Source organism: Amblyomma maculatum, chromosome 5 (genome assembly GCF_055883805.1).
Source record: "Amblyomma maculatum isolate TAMU_Amacu chromosome 5, ASM5588380v1, whole genome shotgun sequence".
In the NCBI taxonomy this organism is placed as follows: Eukaryota; Metazoa; Arthropoda; class Arachnida; order Ixodida; family Ixodidae; genus Amblyomma; species Amblyomma maculatum.
Genome location: NC_139348.1, coordinates 91,678,143 through 91,686,089, shown reverse-complemented (window position 1 = coordinate 91,686,089; position 7,947 = coordinate 91,678,143). Strand labels below are relative to the sequence as shown.

The 7,947-nt window shown below is 41.9% G+C and overlaps 1 long non-coding RNA gene across 1 annotated transcript; it reads right to left on the bottom strand.

Moving 5' to 3' along the window:
* Positions 1 to 527: 527 nt before the first annotated feature.
* On the bottom strand, positions 528 to 6,350 carry LOC146188687 (uncharacterized). The gene is made up of 4 exons (XR_014707580.1): positions 5,697 to 6,350; positions 3,703 to 3,875; positions 3,149 to 3,229; positions 528 to 1,227 (listed from the first exon to the last, which is right to left on the bottom strand). It is a non-coding gene; the product is annotated as an uncharacterized LOC146188687 (long non-coding RNA).
* Positions 6,351 to 7,947: the final 1,597 nt, after the last annotated feature.

Genomic DNA, 7,947 nt, shown 5'->3' with positions numbered 1-7,947 from the left:
TCTCGTCTATCTGTCACCTCTGTACACGTTCTACACTGTAAAAACAAAAACACCTTATTAGGTGCTTTCGCATGTCTATAACTAACACCCATGCACCCTTGAAAAAAAGTGGCTTCAGAGTGCCAGTACACCCTCAAAGATGGTGCTTCGGTTGGTCATAACACCCTTCTATGGGGCCAATGCACTGGGGTGTTTTCATCACCTTTACACTCTATTGCAGGGTGGAAGCAGTGGCATTGCACCCTTACACCCCTTGATAAAAATCAGTGCGGATAGCGTCCATATATTGCATTCCCTAATTAGGAATTACTTTTGCCACTACACGTTCCTTAATGGTTTTCCTATGTGCACATTTGCAATCAAGCCTAATGGTATTCCTTTTAACCATCTGTAATGCCAAATGAGCATATAAAGAGATGCTGCATGCCATTATTTTGACATCTCGAATGGCTCATGCCAGTATGATTGTTTTTTTTTTTTCAAATTCACAGAGCATGTTACAAAAAAATGTCACCCAAAAGGAAACTGGAAGTCTTTTATTCGGCATAGAAGGGTCAGGGTTCGGGCTAGTGGGTGCTCGGGTGCTGGTGGAGGGGGGGGGGGGGGCAGGGGGCACTTGTGTTCTGTTTCTTCATTGATGCGCGCTATGGAACCTCATTTATTTAACAATACTGCCACTCTCCACCGAGAGCCTAGCAGACGGGCAAAAACATACATGGTATGTACGTAAATACCTAAAAAAATGAAAGAAGCAAAACAGTTCCAACAAATGCAGACAGCAAAGTATACAATTTTTTTCAAAAACAGAACCGAACAATTAACACAACAGCATGGTGACATTTCTGAAAAAACAACAACAAAACGTTTAGTCGTATGCAACAATAATCGCAGTACACAATATTAATACTATGCTTTGTCAGTGTCAACGCGTGCGCTTGCATAAAATTCGGCCTTAAGCGATGAAATAAAGCGTCAGCAGCGCATCTTGGCTTCGACACGCAGACGCCCAAAAAGAGGTGCTCTATAAAGCAGCACAAATTGTCGGCCCCTTGTCATATGTCAGATTGAACAGCCAAAATCGACCCATTATTGGAACAATACCCTAAGTATAAAGTCAATGACTCGAAGAAGCTTCCGCTGCTGAATGAAGGGGAAATGCTCTTCAGCTTCTTTGATGCTGCTCCCAGTATATCCGACGCACGGCGTGGCAGGCTTTTCTTCCTGTTCCTTGATAAAATTGTGAAAGAAGTGCATAGCAGAGCAGCTGTATAATTATGCACTGCACCTGGCAAAAAGCAAATTCAACATATTTTCTACTCTATATTTAGAATACGCCAATGCCCCTTTAGTGTACAGCAGTGTGCTGGAAAAGGGCCCTATCGGAAACCACTGGTGGTTATCTCACAATTAACAATGCAGAGTATACTGTTATGGTTGGTTCAGGAGGCACAAAGCCAGCAGTCTGATCAAGTCATAAATGAGAGCACATAAGGTCAACCCATTTTTATTCATGCAGCATGCTGCTGCTTGGTAATTTTAGATTATGCAAGGTATTTTATCAAACAAAAATGGCTACACTCATCAAAAGCACCTGGGTTAGAGAACTTTATGCTGCCCCACGAACTTTTCATTTCACATGACCTGGAATGCTTATTATGATAGTTAAAAATGTAAATAAACAATAAACAGCACTGGAGCACGGTATTTACTACTAAAATATTAACAGCTGGCTCAATTGAAGGCTTCACACAAGGCCTACAGCATACCCTGCACTGGCCAAGTAGATACCGCAGAACCCAACAAAAAAAAAAAAAAAACGTAGAAAGAGCATACTTAGTCATGAGGCACTACAAAAAAAAAAAAACAAAGTGCATGTAATACATAACACAATGCATTTCTGAACTTTTGCACGTCTTCTTGTGCTAAGTATGAACCAGCCAAGCCCTAGGTCATCGCAATGCTTCCTGAAGAGTTTACATTTAAGGTTTATTAACAAGGAAAAAGTGTTCTCGCTGCCCTATGTGGCAGCTCTGAAACTTCATCACACATTATTCAGTGAAAGTGTACACTGGAGCTTTGAGTTGAGCGACATTTACATGTGCAACAGCAGAGCATTACCAAACAACCAAACAGCAGAAGCTCTAAAAAATGTCAGCACTGAAGCATGGCATGTTAAAACATTTTCCACGCATAGCACATTGTATGCATAGACATCCAGAACATCAGTGGTGAGCCTCAAGAGGCGGCAGAAAGCTCAAGTGTTCAAGAAGTTGTAATCGTTATAGCGGCAGGCAGTCTGAGCACTTTGAAATACTAAAGGTTCGAAAACTAAAAATATGTTGACTAACTTGAAATGCAAAAATAACAATTTGGATTTATTGAGAATGTTTACTATAAATGAGAATGTCTATGACAGTGCCACATGGTTAATTCATGAAATGTTAGCATCTGTAGTTGAACGCATTATATTTATACAGCATGAACATTGAAACACAGCAGTATTTTCTCCCAACCAATGTGGTAAACCTAATCTCAGAAGACTTAAAATTATTACATCATTTCAAACTTGGCTAGCAAATTACAGCACTTTTTTAAAACAACTATTAAACTGCATTACCCACCTTCAGAAGCCTGTAGGATAAGACAGTGTGGCAAATATTTCTCTTGAAGCAGTCTCAGATTATATATTCCAGACATTAGGAACATGTTAGGTACTAGCATGCATGAGCAGGTTGAGAGACCCCTTTCCAGCAAATGCTAAACCCCACCAAGCTGCCTGCAATAGCCATCTGATAAAGGACTGCTGGTCCACTGCAGCAGAGTGCTTAGTCAAATGGCACACTGCACCAATCTTGACATTACCAGTGCTTCATCAGGTGAAACTTGTATGCAATACGACGTGGTAAGCATGTGATGGCAGGAGTCTCTTAAAAGTGCTTTTGATTGTACTTACAGTGCAAATAATCCTTTCACAGCAAAGAATTCACAGTTGTGATGAAAACTTGTGTAGTATTTCTATCTGAATTATGAATCACTAATACATATTACAAGTTAGACGTTAAACCATTTTAGAAACAAAGAAAATTCGCTAATAATGTCGGTTTAAGGTAGGCTTTCTGAATATTCAAATGACAAAGAGAAAACTTACAAATGATACAAACAACATCCAGAGCTCCCGGCTGGTTCCCAATGTTTGCCAAGAGTTGCAGAATGCATACTGTCTGTACATCTACAATAGAAATAAGTAACACAACAATGGTGTACCTCCTTGCAGGTAAAAAGAGACAGCCGAGTTTTGAGGTGATAATTTATTGTCTAATTTAGGAAGGCAAATAAACAAAATTGAAAACATGTAGAGGCACGCAAACTGAAAGCCAAACATCTGACAGCCAAAATTAGCAAAGCTTGTGAAGATTCGAATCAGGTATCACCTAATTCTCTGCTACTAGTTGAACAGATTCGAAAAGGCTGCACCATTACAATGGAGAAGAACAATAGGTAATTTAAATTTAGCTAATGCGAAAATTGTTACATATGAAGAAATGCACAGGCTAGTTATGGTTTTATTATTCTTTCTGATGCTCAGCCATGTTTTTAGTATATCTATAAGGCAATGCAAAATGGCAAAAATGTAGGCATTAGCGAAAAACTGCCAATTAGATAGCACATGCAGCAAACAGAAGGAAACAGCTTAATACTTACGCTTCTTTCTCCTTTCACGCATTCCCTCAGAACATACTTCGAGCACCCGGGCAATGTCCTTTTTTTCTTGCACGAATGGTGTCCTTCAAAGCCAAGACAAGTGTCTTGTTAAGGCCAATTTCAACTGCCTCTTTGCCGTCCTTCTTGATCAGCATGTTGACGTCATGTAAGAACTGCAAGTTTGTGTGAATGGTAGCCATAAAGAATTCATTTTACTCAATGTTTCAAGTAACTGAATATTAAAAATCATTGTACAAAAGCTAAGGCAATTGATGCCTTTGTACATATCTGAAAAAAAAAAAAAACTGGCATTAGCAAACAGCAAATACAAATATTTACTAAGGTTAGAAAACTGCAAAAACCATCAGTATTTTGCCACTCATCGCCAAACTGCAAGCAATATTAAGGAAAGTCTAATATAAAAAATAACAAAGCAAAAATTACGATCCTCCTTCCCTCAACTTGGCACACGGCTGAATGGCAATAAAATATGTAATATATCTCTAAACTAAGGGTCCCCGTTCGGCTTTAAAAAGTAGGCTTCAATTCTTAGAGACAATCTACAGACATGCATTGTTAGCATATGAAAGTCAAATTATTTTCTGGGCCCTTTAAATCAGTAAACTGCTTTCAACACATACATTACCAACTTTTTAATAACAGTAAGTCACAAATTTGCCTGCAATATGCGCACTGTGATGAGCAAAGAAGGTAAACATATGCGACTAAGGCTATCATAACCGCTTCATATGTACATTTAAGCAAAAGACAAAAAAAAAGTAAACATCTGGTCAGAATCAAAATCTGTAATAGCAACATCCGGTACAATATTTGGCCACGGGATTCAAGCTGTCGACCTCTACTTGAATGCTGAGGCATCAGTATCGAATATCCATTTATTCTAGTCTAAAGACACTACAAAAATCAAGTAATGCGGTCAAACAGTTATGTTGAAATGTGACGACAAAAATAATGAAAACCAGATGTTTAAACCACATCAGCTGACTTAGCACGTGTACAAGTGCCTTAACTGAAGTCTTGCTGAAAATAAAATACGTACCTAAATGATTCTTCGAGAGCAAAAGTAAACGCCATAACAAAAGCAGCATAATAAAAATGCAAATTCACACTCCATGCAACCGCAAAATATGGTCCCCGTAAAATGAAAAATGCTCCCATTGTGATTAAAAAAGGCAAATCCAGACGCGGGGAGTTAACATAGGCTGATGATAGCGGCATATAGTTTACGCAGTTTGGAATAAACTATTATGCAACCAGGCCGGCCGACCAGCGCACTTCGATGCCGAGAGCACGAGCGCAGAGGCGTGCCGCGCTGAACGGCCGCCGAGAACGAACATAGCCTCCTCGAACAAAAAGTTTAAACAGAAGGGCTGCGGGAGGACGCTTCCCGAGCAGCAGGACGGTGCGCGCCTATGCTCGGAGTAAATAAAAAAAAAAAAAATGGGGGGGCGGGGGGGGGGGGGGGGGGAGGGTTGCAGCGCTCCGAGTGAAAGAAGACGACAAAGCATGAAAGAGGTTTCAGGAGAGCCAGCGCTAAGTGTAAGAGATAAGGGAGGAGGGGGGAGTCGAGAGTGCTAGGAGAATTAAGGTAGTACGCCAACATGACCTTGCCGCACGAACGGAAACGTTAGAACAAAACCGAGTCGTTGCGAATTGAGCGCAAGTATCAAACTGTCAAGAAACGAAAATCGTTTCGTGAACCTCCTGTACGTACAAAATGCAAGGAAACGTAGCACATACATTATTTCTGTTCAAGAAAGTTAAGACTGATGTCCTTGCGCGAGATCTGCGTAACTCGCCGCGACATCTACCACATGTGCGATGTCATTTTGGCAGCCAGGTGAAAACAAGCGCGTGTTTCACGTTTTCATTTCAGCACATTCTGGAGCGTTCCGGCACAAAAAGACACAGAATGCAGCAATCCGGTAGGACACTGTTCCCACAAAGCGCAATATGCGTGAGAATAGGCTTACCTTTACAGACGATTGCGTCAGCCGCAAAGTACGCTGTCCGCCTTCGTATCACCGGCACCGAACCAACCAGTGCGATTTCAGCGCGAGTGCAATGTAGTCGGCGCATATACCTCTTAGTCACGCAGAAAAAAAAATCGTCCATGCCTTCTTCTTTCGAACATCTCAAACATAAAGCGGTGCAGCAGTCCTTCGGCCTGAGCAGAGCAAAAAGAAGCCCGGACACTTGCCGACACGATAAATGTCCGTTTGCGTTAAACATCACATCTAGAAGGCACTTCACAAGCGTACACACTTCTGTAACACATATGCATGGGAAATGCAACACATTTCACGAGGGTACACAATCGAAGAAGCACATTCAGCATTCGCCGAAACGTGGTCGAAACGCACCCGACAATGCTAACGGCCATATTGTGAAATTTGAAAAGAGCGTTCGTAGCTACCGGCGGCCTCCTGGCGGTGAAATTTTGTTTCAGTTTCTGTTTCATTTTTAGAAAGCACTCGTGCGTAATTTTAATTTTAGCGTTACTTTTGGTGCTTTATTTAGATGTTGGGTTATATTAGCAGCGCCGCTTGTGTATAAAAGGCTACGAAGTTACGCAGCCATATACCCCCAGCATGTTAGGTGATATTGCTTGCCCGTAACACCCTAAGGCATATTCTCCAACCAAAGCACCTCTTTGGCATGCAAGAGGTGATTTCCAATGGCACGAACACCCTAGACTCAGGGTGTAATGGTGTTTTGAATCAGACAAATGTCCAAAAAGGTGTTTTTGTTTTTACAGTGTAAGTTGTTTGGCTACCCCTAATCGTTCGTGCCACAGATGTTGACGGATGCAGTGCTTATTGATCAAGAACAGAGCGGTTGGAAAGGATTCCAGCCATGCATGGTAACTACGTCGCTCAAGGCAAATATTCCCTCTAAATAAAGCTGCGCTCATTTCTTTCATCAGTGCCGCTTGTTCATAATGAGTCGTCGGGAAGCCTGTCATCACATGCTACTTTTGTCCAGCATCATCACAGCGTAGGTATTTAGGAAATGTTACTAAAAAAAAAAAAAAAAAAGCAGATGAACCCCCGTTTCGCCCTTCAGTTGCACGTTTGTCCTCAACCCTCTAAAGACCAGAAAAGCGGGCTATAAAATAAAAACGCGCGGGCAAAAGGTTAAACAAAAAAGAGTTGAAAACAAGCAGGAAACTATATAAACACGTCAAGTGGAGGGGGCAAGAACGCTGACCCATGAGACATCTGTTACACTTCATACACAAAGAACTTCACTAAGCGAGGATGAGCAAGCAGCATCAAGGCAGCTGCTCCCGTCGTATGTATTTCTTTCGTCGCGTGCCCGTAGCAGGCTAGCGTTTAGAAAAACAAACTCCGACCTGGAGCGTCTGGTCGTTGCCCTCCGTCGCTAACCCTCGTTCACGCCCTCGTCTTAGTTGGACTCGAGCGGCGTTTTCCTTCATATACTGCCAACAGAAATCGCTTTGGAACGTTAAACCTTACAAATCAAACCAAATCGTAAATGGACTAGTTTCTTTTTCTCTTCCTTGTAAAAAACTGCGTCGATAATGCATTGTATTCCTGTTACAATTACGATTTTGCGATGGATACTGGTTTTTGTGTTCTCGCAAGGTCATTGTAAAATACGAAACGACGTGCCTTTTGTCTGGGTGGCTTTTGTATGGTATTTTTAACACCTTGAGACATTCCTCCGAAATCGTCTCTGCGTGGAGTTGTCATAAATAAATATAAAAGGTAGTACTGTCTCACTCAGCTCCGTACGTGAGTGCAAATTCTACTTAACTCAAAATACAATTAATCTGGGCCTGCTGTATTATAATGCATCGACCATTGAGAGCAGTGAAGAAAAAAGGTTGGAGATTCTTAAGGCTCTATTAAAATATTCTGCGATAGGACTCGCGTTTAAAACTCGCAAAAAGAAACGAATGAGCTATGTACAGGTTCTTGACACGATCAAAAACAAATGAGGGTAAAAATGATTTGGTTTGGTTTGTGGGGTTTAACGTCCCACAGCGACTCAGGCTATGAGAGACGTCTTAGTGGAGGACTCCGGAAGTTTCAACCACCTGGGGTTCGTTAACGTGCACTGACATCGCACACCACACGGGCGCCTGGCCTTTCGCCCCTACCTAAAAGCGGCCGCCAAGGCCCAGATCCGATTCCGCAACCTTGGGAACAGTAGTCGAGCGCCCTAACTACTGCGCCACCCCGGCGGGGTTGAGGGTAA